General features: G+C 40.8%; 2 pseudogenes; one reads left to right on the top strand and one right to left on the bottom strand.

Moving 5' to 3' along the window:
- Nucleotides 1–2,349: 2,349 nt before the first annotated feature.
- LOC114043190 lies at nt 2,350–3,882 on the bottom strand (annotated as a pseudogene).
- Nucleotides 3,883–6,484: 2,602 nt separating this feature from the next.
- On the top strand, nt 6,485–8,100 carry LOC114048917 (annotated as a pseudogene).
- The last annotated feature ends 6,879 nt before the right edge of the window (nt 8,101–14,979 follow it).

The following is a 14,979-nucleotide window of genomic DNA, read 5'->3' as shown; positions in this document are numbered from 1 at the left end:
CCTCAGACACTTACTAGCTGCATGACCCAGGGCAAGTCACTTAATCTTTTTGCCTCGGTTTTCTCATCTGTAAAATGAGCTGGAGAAGGAATGGCAAACCACTCTAGTATCTCTGCTAACAAAACCTCCAATAGGGTCATGAAGAGTCAGATATGATCAAAATGATTGAATAACAACTTATTTCTTAAAGACAATTCTCATATGACTTGAGACTCAAAGAACAGCATTGGTGGGGCGGGGAGTGCTGATGAAAATTGGGGGCAGTATTCTAGAGAAAGGGACTTTGCTAAAAGAGTGCTCTTGGTCTGTAGAGTTAAACTAAACTAGTCTCTAAAAGAGACTAATTCAAGGCACCTCAAAGACTTGGGGCAGGGAGGCCTTTCCAAGAAATCAAAGGTTAGTGGATTAATAAAGAAATCCGGTCACATGCTTAAAATCTGGAGTCAGTACATGAATTGGATACAAGGTATTGAGACAACTCTAGGGACAGCAAATGAAATGGAAGGTTCTTGAATGCTTGGTAGTCTATCAAACCTTGAAAGGGGAGGTCATCCTGGAAGCACAGTTCTACTGTAGTTTGCCCTTAGTTAGAATGCCAGCTGAAGTCTGGGTCATGGAGCGACAGATAAAGGGTCTGGGAATGAGCAATGCCTTCAGAGCTAGGTTATTCTGGAGAATTCTTTAACAGAGGATGTGGGGTACTCCTTAAAACTTTTTCCCTTGTAATTAGTTTCATGAAGATTTCCTTCCTGCCTCTCCAAGACTGAAAATTATGGTTCCAAATGGAGCTTTCCATCATATTGCAAACTGTATGATAAGACATCAGCAACATGGGAACAATAATGTCCATTACATCAGTAGGCTACATCAAGGAACTCTAGATCTTAAGTTCTTGTGGTACAACTGGGGCCTTGACAGAATGCCTTGGTTCCCCCACTCAGAGGGACTACTGTTACTTTGTGATTCCAATAGAGAACTGGCAAGTGTAATATATGACTAGAGGGCATACCATAATGTGCTCTGACCCTTTTTGATATGTTCTGAATAATGGTTGTTCCAACAAAATTCCCTCATTCTAGTTATCTGTAACTCTAATAACTGGGAAATTGGGTTTTGAGGATGAAGGAAAGTACATCCTTGCCATCAGGTTTATCCTCTCTAATGTCCTGTTCATCAAATCTGTGAGGATATCTTCTGACCTCATCCTCAAATGAATCACTGATGCCATAGTTGTTGAATACAGATCACAACTTGTCTTGCCTCATCTTGTCTTGTCAACTTACCATGTCCTCTCATAAGTTGGCTACTGAGGAATTTCCTCCTCCTGTCAACTGCTTGTCGGTTTGTGGATACCAATAGAAGAGATGGGCTGCTGTTTATCTCTCTCCTGACTATGCATTCAGCCCTTGGCACCTGTACCAATCATACATTTCTTTGATGTCCTTTACATTTTTTCTCCAGCATCATTTCTTGTCACCTAGCTGTCCCTCCTTTTTAATGAAAGAAAAGGACAATTTATTGAAAGTATAGAAAGTTGACTAAAACACATTTGCTGCATATCTTCCAATAGGATTTAAATGTATTTAATTTAGTTTTTAAATCTATTCTAAAAGCTATCATGCACAATTCAGGAGTCCAGATGGTCAAGTTTCTTATTCTCAAAGCTGGAGAATGCTTGAAAGATATGGAATTTGTTAACAGAATTTTAAATGTAGTCTGGACTGGACTTGTCACTAACTTGTGAGTAATGGGAGATGAAAATAAAGCAGGTCAGAAGCAGACTGGCAAAATCAAGCAGCAGTTTATTTAGTTTCAGAGTGAGAAACACAGTTTGCAAACCTTTGAAGTTCTGCTGAGGAGAGCTCCCCTTTCTGCAGTAAAGACAGAGGTTATATACATAAATCACAAGTGGGAAGGGAGGAGGAAGGTGGATTACAAAACAGTCATTCCCAGGGCTGGAGCAATTTCTCATGACAAGTCCATGAGTGCAGGACAATACAGGTGTCCTCAAGTCCTGTGGGAATGTTGAGGTTGATTGTTTTAAGTCTTGGGGGTCATTACTTTGCTTATGGAGTACAGGATCAGAATTCTGTAATGAGAACAGGTCCTGCAGTTTTGCTTTGCTTCATTTAACACACAGGCACAGTACAGCACAAGAATATAGCTGTTGTCAAGAATTGATGGATCACTTCAAGCTGCATTGTGAGTCTCTGACTCCCAAGCCAAAGTGTGCTGGGAAAATGGGGCTCTGGGACATCCAAATTATTAGTATATTCATTATACATATATCGATCAATGTGAAAATCATAAATTTCCTTCACAAATTCAAAAGGAACATTTAATAATTATCTATCTTTTCCTTTTTTCATCCTTGGGATCTTGTTTTGGTCTAGCAGATCGAGCAAATTGTACCACCATGGGTTTTCCAAAAAGTACATATCCATTAACTTCTCTTAAAGCTTTACCTGCAGCCTTTTCATCTGGAAATCCAATAAAAGCTCGGCCTCTCATGGGACCTTCTTTCATCAACCGTATGTCAAACATAGTCCGTTCTGTTTGTGATGAAAAGTCAACATATCTTCCAAAAATAAACTTAAGATCATTTTCTTCAACTTGCTTTGCTAAATTCTTTACATAAATCCTACAGTTTGGATCCCCTGCTTCATAACTTTTGAAAACTGAAAGTGTTTCCATTTCTTCTTTAGAAATTCTGCCTTTTTCCAACTCTTTTTTAGAGACAAATTCTGTTAGGATCTCATCTGAGTCTTCTTGAATCTCCTCTTTGTCATTCAGAATGGGAGTTGGAAAGATCTTTCCAAATCCTTCATTGCTTGTATTTTCAGGAGCAGACAAATCATTATTTTTTTCTCCTTCTAAATGTTTTACAAGTGCAGCAGGTATCATGGAAGATATGCTGAATTCTATTTTTTTATGCTTTACAGTTTGTGGCTGCTCAAACACATCTGAAGGCAAGAGCACAGGGTGTAAATTACTGTGTGAAGTAGATGCAGGCGTATTCAACATATCCTTTATCTTTTGCCTTTTCCTTACATGGAGTTGCTTTGCGGTCCTTGGTCTTTTGGGTTGAAAATTGACTAATTCCATCAGTCTTCTTATCCTGTCATGGGCTTCATCATCACCACTTTCATATTCTGATTCTTCTCCACTAGATCCTTCACCTTTTTCTGGCACAGGAGGCTTTTCAGGTGGCAAAGGAGGCACTGGGGGAAGAATTACGTGCACTGGCACATGCTCTTCATACGTGGGAGGTCGGGCAGTAATTGGTCCAAAAGGTGGGGGTAAGTTCATTTTATTCATAAGATGAAGCACCTGTACATAGAACTTAGGCACACTTGCCAAGGCATTTGCTATGTTGGCTAGTATTGTGCTCGAAGGTGGTGGATACAGGTATTTGAGCCACGGATTTAAAGGAAAAGTTAGCCCATGATTTGGTGCAATTCCATTTTCTATCGTCAAACAACTTGGCTCTTTTTTTTCTTTATCTTCTTCCACAGGTTCATCAGGCCTTTTCTTTTTCTCTGAATACGAAGTCCGACAGTAGGAGGAAGCTTGGTCTTGTTCTTTTGCAAATTCAACAACTAAAGTGTGACCTAAAACTTTTAGCTGATGAAGTCTTGACAAAGCGTTTATCGCTGCTTTTTCATTAGGGAAAGTAGCAAAAGCAGTGTGTTTCAATCGGCCTTTGTCGGACAGGATGCGCACAGCCTGGGCACCGAAGTGCTTGAGGAGATGCTCCTTCTCCTCGAGCGTCAGATCGGCTGGTAAGTGCCGCACCAGGAGGGTCCTGTTGGCCCGCGGCAGGGGCGGAGTTGAGGAGCCCTGGCAGCCCTGCCACAGCGGGACCTGCTCCAGCACTGCCATCTACCCCCCGCCCCCTTGGTGCGCCACCACCTCGGGCGCAGCCGGCGGGTGACAGGAACCGTAAGGAGGAGCTCTACCTCGGTAAGGAGGGCGACTACCCTGACCAGAAGTGCAGACTCTGCTAAGACTTGCAATTGAATTGTACTGGAGTGAAGGAGGGCTGTGCAAAGTCACCAGCCTCACCTCACTTTTTCCTCCAGAGCCATCTGGGTCCAGGGCCCAGATATGGATCAGGACACATGGAGATGGCCCACGATGTAGGGGGAGATTTTGGCCTTTTTAAGCTAAGGTCTTTCGGAGTTCTCACTTTGAGGCAACGCCCATTTAGTGATTAGGCCTGTTTAATGAGTCAAGGGACAGCCCTTTAATTAAAACAAATCAATAAGCAAAAAACAAACAAACTAACAAAAAACCTGCCTTACTGAGAGAGGAAGAGCCTCAGGGTTGCTGCTTGAATGAGAAACGGTTATTATTTACATTTGCTCTGAGCCTTCAGGGCCCAAAAAATAACCATTAAGTGGTACTCGGGCAGGGACCTATTGTTGGCCAATCAATGAGAGCCAGAGGGTTTAAGGCATGGTCTTTAAGAAAGAAATCTAGCCAGTAAACCCCCAACATAACTATTGCTCTTATAAGGAACCTCAAACTTACAGGTAGAATTTGTTTTCACTTCCTAAAAGGTATCAGGGGATTTAATTTGTTTTGGCAGAGCCCAGATTGCTCTGGCTTCAACACAAGCTCATGGTATACTGCTTTGCTCCATTATGGATAGTCAATATATTGCACAAGCTATGCTTTGCAAAGCTAATGAGTGGATAACTTCTCAAGCCTGTGATAGGCTTTTGCTTGCACCAAGAAAAGGCACTATTGTCCTATAGGCTGTATCATAGGAACCAAGGGCATCAACCTATATTGATCATGAGGTATTTTGACTGGAGCTCTGTTCAGTGCTGAAGTTAAGCTACTAATGTCATCTTCCATGCCAACCCTTTCCCCAACAATGACTCTTGCAATCTCTTGCCACTTTAGAGGGAATGTCCAATTTACCTGACTCAAGCAGGACCTTCTATGCAACATGAGTTTCTGAGAAGAAGCAGTTTGTAATGAAGAGCCGTACTGAGTCTTCTGAAAGCAACTCTGAAATTAAATTAAACTCAAATTAACTTAGACTTTAAATAAACTTTAAACTTCAAATTCAAATTAAACTGCAGTGAGTGAGAACTATTTTCTGGGAACCTCTTTACTTCATTTCTTGATATGAAATTGTCAGGAGATGGCACAGACCAAGAACTTACTTGATTTTGCAATCTCTCCATTTATTTCACCCCTCTAGGTAATGGCATGGAACACTAAAACATAGAGACTAGACAGAGTTTAAGAAGTGAAATGTAAATAGGTTTCACTTTTTTTTAAAGCTTTCATGGGTTGCTTCCTTATGAGACCATAAGGTTCACTTTTACATAGCAGTGTGGTGGTCATTTATTAGTGTAATATTTTGCTGATAAAAAAAAAGCCAAGATTATCGTAATAGTTATCTGATAAATGGGCATAGGCATGAAAAAATCTGGGCATTATTCTGCCCTGACTTAATCAAGGGTAGGCCTTTATGATGAGGTTTGGGGTTACTAGGGACTCCAAAATGTTAGGGTACAGGGTGGAGTCTGCCTGGAATGAATTCACACACTCAAACAATCCTCCGGTCAACAGGCAAAGGTTATTGTAATGCCAACAGAAGCAGGCAGGGTTCCTAGTGAACCTGCAAATTGATGAGTATAGTGCCGAAGTTTATATACAAAAGGGATAGTGAAAGGGTCTGGGTGGGATTGACAACTGGTTAAGTAGTCTGGGGTGGGCCAGTGCAACAGTGAAAGGAATTATCAAGTAGGCTAATTAAGTGATCTAGGTGGGGTTAAGGAGTGGCTGGTATATGCAAGTAGTCTGGGAGGCACCAGTGATGCCGATGAACTAGCATAGATAAATATTCTTAGCTCTTCTCTGCACTACAGAGATCGAAGATAATGCCAAGACTTGTGATGGAAAATGCTATCAACATCCAGAGAAAGAACTATCGTCAGTATGCGGACGGAAGCATACTATTTTCACTTTTTTTCCTGTTATTTTTTTTCATGGTTTTTCTCTTTTGTTCAGTTTCTTCTTTCACAACTTGACCAATGTGGAAATGTTTAACATGATTGCACACGTATAACTATATCAGATTGCGAGGGAGAAAAATTTGGAACTCAGAATCTTCTGAAAGTGAATGTTGAATCACTAATGTGAAAATATATTTAATAGGAATGTATATGTATAGCCTATATAAGATTGCACACCATCTACGGGAGGGAGAGGGAGAAAAATTTAAAACTCAAAAGTTTATGGAAGTGATTGTTGATGATTCAAAATAAATTTTAAAAAGTCTTTTCCAGCACTAAAAAAAAAAGGGAATGTTGAAAACTATCTTTATATATAATTGGAAAAACCCGAAATTCTATTTAAAAAAATGCGAAGCATTTCATAAGCAAATCAGTTGTCCTCGAGTGCTGCTGACTGAATACTTTGAGTGGGTGTAAAAGGGTTAAAAACCAAATGTGATGAAGGACTGATGCAGGCAGTGCCCCTGCCGCCACTCGTCGCCACGGAGCCCAAGCAGTCCCCAGAAGAAGCTTCCAAGAACTCTACCATTTCCAAGCCCGTGGTGGAAATCGTCTACCCCCCCCCCCCCCCCCAGGTTAGGAATGTAGTTGAAAAGACCGCCAGCTTCGTAGCCAGAAACGGTCCTGAATTTGAAGCTCGAATATTACGGAATGAAACCAACAACCTCAAATTCAACTTCTTGATGCTAAGCACCCCTACTACCATGCTTACTACCGGCACAAAATCAGCGAGTTCAAGGAGGGGAAGGCTCAGGAACCCTCGGCTGCCATCTCTCAGGTCATGCAACAACAGGCCTCCCAGCAACAGCTGCCCCAGAAGGTCCAGCCCAGGTGATCCAGGAGACCACTGTACCCAAGGACTCCCCTCCAGAGTTTAGGTTCGTGACCGGACCCCCTCCCCTCCCCCACTTGGCTTCTCACCTGGATGTGGTGAAGCTCACCTTTCAGTTTGCGGCCCGCAAAGGGCAGGCGCCAGTTCCTGATCCAGCTAATACGGAATGAGCAGAGGAATGCCCAATTTGACTTCCTGCGCCGCCAGCACAGTCTCTTCAACTGCTTCACCAAACTGATGAAGCAGTACAGCAAGATTCTGCTTCCACCAAAAGGCTTATTGGCAAAACTCAAGAAAGAGGCAGAGACCACAGAGAAGTTGTGGGTCAGGTGTGGCACCGTGTGGAGTGGGCCAAATTCCAGAAGCGAGAGAGAAAAAAGGAAGAAGAAGAGAAAGAAGGAGTGGGTGGCATATGTGCAGATTGACTGGCATGACCTTGTGGTGCTGGAAACCGTAGATTTCCCGACCAATGAACAAGGACACTTCCCACCTCCCGTCACCCCAGCTAGAGCTGGGTGCCCTGCCTTAATTCAGGAGCACTATGGGAAGTTTGGGGAAATGAGGCAGTGGGAATGGAAGTGGAGTCTAATGACAAAGATGAGAAGTAGGAGAAGACAGAGGAGCCTCTGTCCCAGCAGGGACAGGACACCCAAGTGCAGGATATGCAGGAGAATTCTGTGGAGAAGCTGAGGGCCAGAAAGTCCCCTCTGGTCCCCTCTGCTCCAGAGACATCCAGGTCTCCACCATTCATTCCCACCAACTCCAGATAAGGTCGTTATCTGAAAAGACTATGACCCCAAAGCTTCCAAGTCCCTGTGTTCAGCTCCAGCTCCAAATGACTATCTCCTGTCCCCCATCACTGGGGAGAAGATCCCCCTCCCCAGCAAGAAGCAGGAACACATGTGCATTAGAATGTTGGATCCTCGATGATTGGAACAACAGGACTGCTTGATCCAGGAAAAGCAGAGTAATGGTGAGGTCTGTGCCCCAGGTCTGCATATCCAGAGCAGCCTGCAGCAGCTGGCTGAGGGGCGTACTGATATCTTTGGCATGGAGGAGACGGCCATTGGTAAGAAGATAAGGGAGAAGATCCAGAAGACAGAGGGAAATGTGACCTGGGATGGTCACTCTGGCAGCATGGCTCTGCCCCACATTGTTCCCATGGCCAAAAAGGCCTGTGTATCTTGCCACTGGTTGTCCAATAACCTTCTTGCACCCTCTTTTATGAAGTAGACATCACTACACTGCTCTTCAGCCCACCATGCCCTTTCTCTTTGCTCTCTGGGTTGTCTGCCATGGGACAAGAGTAAGTAATACATGATAGTTTTCCATTCTTCTATTTTGAATGTTACTTGTTAATTTTAATTAAACTCTTGTTTCAATAAAAAAAAAATCTGTACCTCAGGAATCTGAATTTGCTATTATTGAGAGCAGATTCTCTAACATGCTAACAAATCACTCTACTTTCATTCTGGCCTCCTATCTTTTGATGCACAGTCATCAGAATCCTGCTGATGAGCATATCTCTCCCAAGAAGTTGGGTATTTCCTCAACAAAACCCATCCTAGTTCCCTCTCCATTGTACCTTTTACAGTTCCGCTTCTCTTATTAATCAAAACTTTCCTTCTTCTTAGGTCTCATCCTACATTTATCCTTACATTCACTAATGCCCTACTCCCTTCAGAAGACTTTATGCTTCCCAGGCTATCTGCTTCAGTACTCTAACAAATCTGATTCTCTGTTGCTACCAACAGTTGAACACAAAAGAAAAGCATGATTCCCATTCTTCACATTAACCTCCGGACTAACATCCATCAGTCACTTGGCAACCTCTCCATCTGTGAGGTACCATCCATTTATCTATTGCCTTATTACCTTAGAGAGTTGTCCTGGGCAGAAGTTAGAAGAGTTGCCCAGGGTCGCTCAGCCAGAAAGTCCTGGAATCCAGTCCTGCCTCTAAAGTGCTTCTCTCTGACCCATGCAGCCTTTCCATTATGCCCTACACTTGTATCAAATCAAATCTAACCTTCTAGCATTAGAACGGTCAGACTAAATTGATAGAAACTTATGTCTTATCTGACACAATGCATTTTCTTCCTCCTTAAAGAAAGAGACAAGAGGAAGAAAATGCATTGTGTCAGTTGATTCAGCTTGATCCTTTGAGGAATTCTTAAATTCTGGTCCTTCTAACCTAACTTTAAGAGATGATACAACTTCTGGAGGAGTGTGTTTCAACCCTTCAGCTTAGAGTTAATCCTTAGACTGATGAACTGTAAGAATCATCTTTATGACGTGGAAGAATCAAAGCCAGGCTCATCTTATGTCAAAATAGTGACAGAAATGGGGGTAAGAAAAAGCTAGCCAAAGAAAGGAAACATTTAGGCTAAATTAATGTATTAATTTTCTCTTCTAGAAAATTCCTAAATTTCTCAATTTAAATGCATTTCTTAAAACCACAGGAAACTGAGGATCTAAAGGGACTAAGCCAGTCACAATTCCTTGGAGGAAGGAATTTCAGAAATATTTTACAGATACCAAAGGGATGAGGACCCATCTAGCCTCCTGCTGCTCCAACAACTCTGGTTTAAACTCTGGTTACTTCTCCTAGATTAGAAATAGCTATAACCAGGCCCACGATTATTAACTCTACTTCCTTTCTGTAATGCTTAACTATTCATATCAAAGCAAGTTCTAAATTTGATTTCCTAGTCATTTTAAATAAACTCACATACATAAATTTTCAATGGCACTAAGCCAACCAAAGCCAGGGCATTAAAAATAAACCCCACAGCCTCTGTCAAAGTATCCTCTTAGTTGCTGAAAATATCTTCTTTCTGGATGTGAAGTGTTTATCACAATGGCAGAAGAGACCAAATCAAGATATATAGGCTATTCCAGAAGAACTCCCTATTATCTTTGAAGAAAAAGAAGTCATTTTTTGATCACTGAGGTAGTTTCTGAGGGTAACAGTCCTTTCCGTTTCTTGGATTAAGATATGTGTTGAGAGTTTACCAGCTACAAATTAGCCTCACCTCACAGTTTCTGGGTAGTGCACCAAGTAGGTAACCTCCTAAAAAAATATTGATTCTTCTAACAGAGGTTAACCCCTTTGCCTTGAACAGAAGACTGGGGATTTGACTATTTTGAGAGTAAGGTGAAAGCAAAAGACTATGTAACAGGAAAGGCAGAATAGAGTGATTTCCCAAATTCCCACTAGCATTTATTTAATTAAGGCATTCCCTGCCCAGCATCATTGAAATCAACTCATAACAGTTACTCCAAATGCATTGCCAGTCAAGCCAAAACTATAGGTACTGTTGCCAAAACAATGAACCTTTCAGTAAAAATCTTCTATGCAAAAAAAGGTGGGGCCTCCAAATAGTTTAAAAAGCATCACAGGGACATCCTTGGTGCTTTCTAAACCGAGACACCTGTAGAGGACCATTCCCCTTTATGTGTTCTCTCCCCCTAAGAGAATGTGAGCTCTTTCAAGGGAGAGACTGTCCCACTTTTGTATTTGCATCCTCAGTGTGAAAAATGGCATCTAGCACATAGTAATGGGCAATAAATGTTCCTCTTTCAGGCACTTGAATGAACGGTAAGGGAGTGAGCAGATGCCTTACTTTTTGAAGGGGGCTGGTTTACCTTATAAACTTTAGTATATTAATCTGTGATTGGGTACACTTAGTCTGTCATGTCCTTTCCACTGAATTAGAGGAAATCTACATCCTTTTTATTGTGAGGTCCTACCTCTAACTCTGCAAAGGACTTCAGAGGTCATCTAGTAGTCCAACTCTCTGATTTTACAGATGAGGAAAATGAGGCACAGAGTATTGAGAAGATTAAAATTGATCTTGCATGATATTCCTATTTTCGCAGACAATTCTGCTTCAATTACCCTTTGGTTAAAATTCAAATGCCACAGTACCTTGTTCTTTCATTTGCCAAAAAGGCTGACTTCCCTCTGAGTGTGTACTGAATGCAAAGGCAGATGTGACCGAACCAAAGATTATAGTCAAGAATTATGAAGACCTCCTCATTAACTCTGAGGAAAAATTACAACAATTGCCATCCATTGAGATTTGTGTCCTGGAGAAGAGGAGCAGGGACCTCTGTACTGTTGGTCTAGTGACCAAGAACTGACATCAACCTGAGAGGCCAATGTAGTGAACCTGCTACAAGATGTAGAGACCAAACAACCATGGCAGAATGAACAGAGATGATAAGCCAGACCTGTCCAAGATTGGTTTGACCTTCTAAGATCATGCTGATCATGTTCTTACTGGCTACCAAAACTCTACTCAGTTATTTTCTTTTCCCTACTCCCTAATCCCCATCCCTTTTAAGAACATTTGCAGAGGAAATACCTGTGTTTTAAATCTTGCCGATTCCTTTCCTTTTATTAGCATACCCTTATACTAGATTAGAGGAATTGACCAAAATTGAAAGGATCCTGAAGTTCATTATCTCCAAATGTTTTACTGTTTGCATTTTAAATTTGGTTGTTTTAATAAATCCAATAAACACTGAATAAATTGTAAAAATCTAATGAATTGATGTGGTTGTAGGGTGAAGGTGGCTAACAGATGAGTAACAATGAAAGAGTATAAGTTTTCCTCCCCTTAAGTCCAGGAATACATCAAGGTCATATCAGAACTTTTATTAAACCTGGGCACCAGGTCATTTACATTTGTTCTCTGATTGCCCAAGCTGTAGGGTAAAGGGGAGAGAAGGGTAAGTATAAGGAAGTAAGCTACTCATGAGGGACTAGAATATTATCTGATGGCCAAATATACAATATTACCCTCCAGATAATTAAGTATTTGCCTGATCACAAGACAGCCAACTGCTCCCTCTAATAACAGAAAATAGGGAAATGAGCCAGGGTAGGGCAAATACACTACAGCCTGCACCTCTAGCACTCATCACCTAAAGCAAAAGTCATTCACATTTTTTTTCTTTTTGAGGAAATTCAGTTTCTAATAGGATAAAGAAGAAATAGTAAGAAGTTTGACATCTTCTACTTGGTTTAAGTTGCAAGAAACCTTGCATCACCTGAATAGTACCATGGAACATATAAGACAAGAAGAAACACATGCAACATCACTTTTAGTATGATGAGATAATGACCAGCACTTAGTACAGTGCCTGGAACCTAGTGGGCACTTACTAAATGTTTAAAGTTTATTGATCTTGAAAGAAACTTCAACACCAAGCTGATCTATGAAATAAAGACAGTCATCACTCAAAGGGTTCCTACTTATGGTTCCTACTTACACAGCTTCTCTGTGCCAATGGTCTATCTTGCCATATAAAAAAGGCCCTGTTGGGTTCCAGTAGTATTCATGGTGAAGGATCAACTTGCTCTTTATGTCTTTGTATCATAATCAAATACTCATAATTTGTCTCATTTAGGACAGACTTCCTAGAAGCGATAGAAGAATGAGATTAACCTTGGTCAGTAGCTTTGCCCTGGGAAAATAACAGTTATGTGGTACTGATTGATTATATCCTAAGCAAGACTCTTTGTAGAGGTCTGAAAGCTCCACACAATTTTGTTGTGATTGTATCAATTTTGCCTAAAGATATTGAATATAATGAATAGCTCACATTTATATGATGTTTTCTAATGCTTTAAGGTTTGCAAAGCACTCCTCATGCATTATTTAATGCCTCGAGGTAAGTGCTACTTCCCTCATTTTGCAAATGAGACTCAGTTAAGTCTTTATTTTTTTTTAAAAGCCAACTATGTGATCATGAAGACCTTCTGTACAAAACCAAAATTTGAACTGATAGGACAGAAAATATCTATTGTAGAAGAACATATTTCTTGCCAAGAAAGGAGCATTAGGAAGGAAAGTGAGACTAGAGTAATGAAGGGATGGGAAAATTTTTTTCCAACATCTTAAACCAAAAATCCACTCTGGTCCCTCAGAGAATGGAAAGGGGATTGCCAGCTGATAAGGTCATGTAGTTAGTATAAAGTATTTCATTTGGGTTCACTTCCAGGTCTGATATTGCCATTTGTCATAGTATCAGTCACTTCCTGCCTGACCTGCAGTTTTTTCATGCCTAGAAGGAGGCAAGAGAGAAAGCTCAGAATTCACTGCACTACTAGAATGTGAAGTGGGAAGGTGGGAGCAGAGGCTTACTAATCAATATAGAAGAGGGTCAATGACTTTCCTTCCATTCTCCAGTTGATTAAAATCAGTAAGACTTCCTATACAAGACAAACCATAAAAGGTAGTCCAGACTCAAGCATAGTTTTGGCATGCCAGTCAAACCAACATATACATAATAAAAATGCTCATCATGAAGAGACATCAGAAAAAGAAAAATAAAGGAAAGTAATGGTTCCTGGTTTGAAAGATGTAGTTAACATGTGGACGTAGCAGGAAAAAGAATGAAATAAAGATGGTAAACAGGTTAACAGGCTGACCCTGGTCACATCGTTTATTCATTCCCATATCTTCTCTGAAGCCATTGGAGTAGTCATAGCTTTTCGACTTCTATTGTTAGTTGATGGGCTGATGTAAAAGCTTACAGAGCAATGTAATGGCCCCTAAGATCTGTATGTTCTTTCTCTTTTCAGCTTTAAGGAAACTATTTTAGAAGAAAAGTTTTGAGTTAATCACAATTTTTCTAAGCTCCCTAACATTTAGGTAAAGATTGATCTTTGTGACTCACTTTACATTTATATTCATTTCTAAGTCAGCTCCTGGCCTCTTTGTGGTTGAAGGAAAAAAATTTCATTAACTGGAAACATTTGGGTAATAAAATAGAAAATTATATTATGTTGTCTATGGCTGGACAAGCACTGGGAAGGGAAATTGGAGAAAGAGTCAACTTTATTTTTAAGGGAAATTCTGTAGCCTGGATCTTCTGAGATATCGGTAGAGCTGATGACCTTCCTTCTATGTCTTATTCAAGTTCCACCTTTGGCTCCTCAGAGATGTGCTACAATATCATTTTTGTTCCACCCTCTGCTTCCAGACTCTCAAAATCCCCATGTATCTCCAATTTGGGCAATCACTGAATAGTAACAGCCACCAGGTCTGGATTCCTTGTCATAGCTCATCAGAGGTACACATTAAACACTATGGTTAGCAGGTGGAATGAGTTAGGATCACCTAGGCTTGAAACATTCCCCTAGTTTTTCACTATTCACACTTTCAGTTGATAAGACTGTTCCATATTACCAACAACAGCAGCAAGAATCTCCTGGGCCCACTTGTGAGAGATCAGTAATTCAATAAAAGGGAAGGGAGCCTGCATTGCCAGGGAGTGCAACTAATGATGCTTTGCCTAGTCCACACCAATAGCTTCTTAACTTGAACTGCTTGAAATCAGAGACATTTATCAAGTAAGACCAAGACTATCAAGAGAAGCCTAGACTGCAAACCCTAGAAGCTGAGATAAAAAAATGTCACAAGAGGAAAAACCTCTGTTTAAGGAGGTATCACAAGGAAACTTGGAAGTTGAACATCTCAGTGCTGTACATGACACTGGCATCAGGGAAGTATGAGGTGAACAATGGCTAGCTTTGGTCCCCTGCTAAAATGATCATGAGTTTTCAAGTAGGGGATATATGGCTAAGGCACCAAGTCACCAAAAATTGTATAGCAGAGCCAGTGGCTAAATCTTCATTAGACATCACTTGGGGCAGGCACATCTGAGAGTCCATCCTGGGCCCAGATTATTGTCTCTAAGATGAAAACATCAGGATGGTTGGTTATTAGAAGACACTTCACTGCATTTTGAAAATTATATCAAGTTGAATAGTTGATCTCTTTAGCACACAGATGTTATCCTCATATCATTCTGAAAGAATAAGATATTTTAAAGACCTAATCTTATACATGAATATATAACAATTAGCAAGGGGAATAATCTAGCATATGATAAACCCAAGGATCCAAGCTTTTGGGACAAAAACTCATTATTTGACAAAAAAACTGCTGGGAAAACTGGACACAATAGTAAATGACCATAGTAATCTAATGTTTAATAAACCCAAAGATCTCAGCTTCCAGGACAAAAATTCACTATTTGACAAAAACTGCTGGGAAAACTGGAAAACCATATTGCAGAAACTAGGTATATTTTTATTTT

This window comes from Vombatus ursinus, unplaced genomic scaffold (genome assembly GCF_900497805.2).
Source record: "Vombatus ursinus unplaced genomic scaffold, bare-nosed wombat genome assembly UNPS02000577.1, whole genome shotgun sequence".
Classification (NCBI taxonomy): Eukaryota; Metazoa; Chordata; class Mammalia; order Diprotodontia; family Vombatidae; genus Vombatus; species Vombatus ursinus.
The sequence above is the reverse complement of the archived record's forward strand: the minus strand, read 5'-3'. Positions and strand labels throughout refer to the sequence as shown.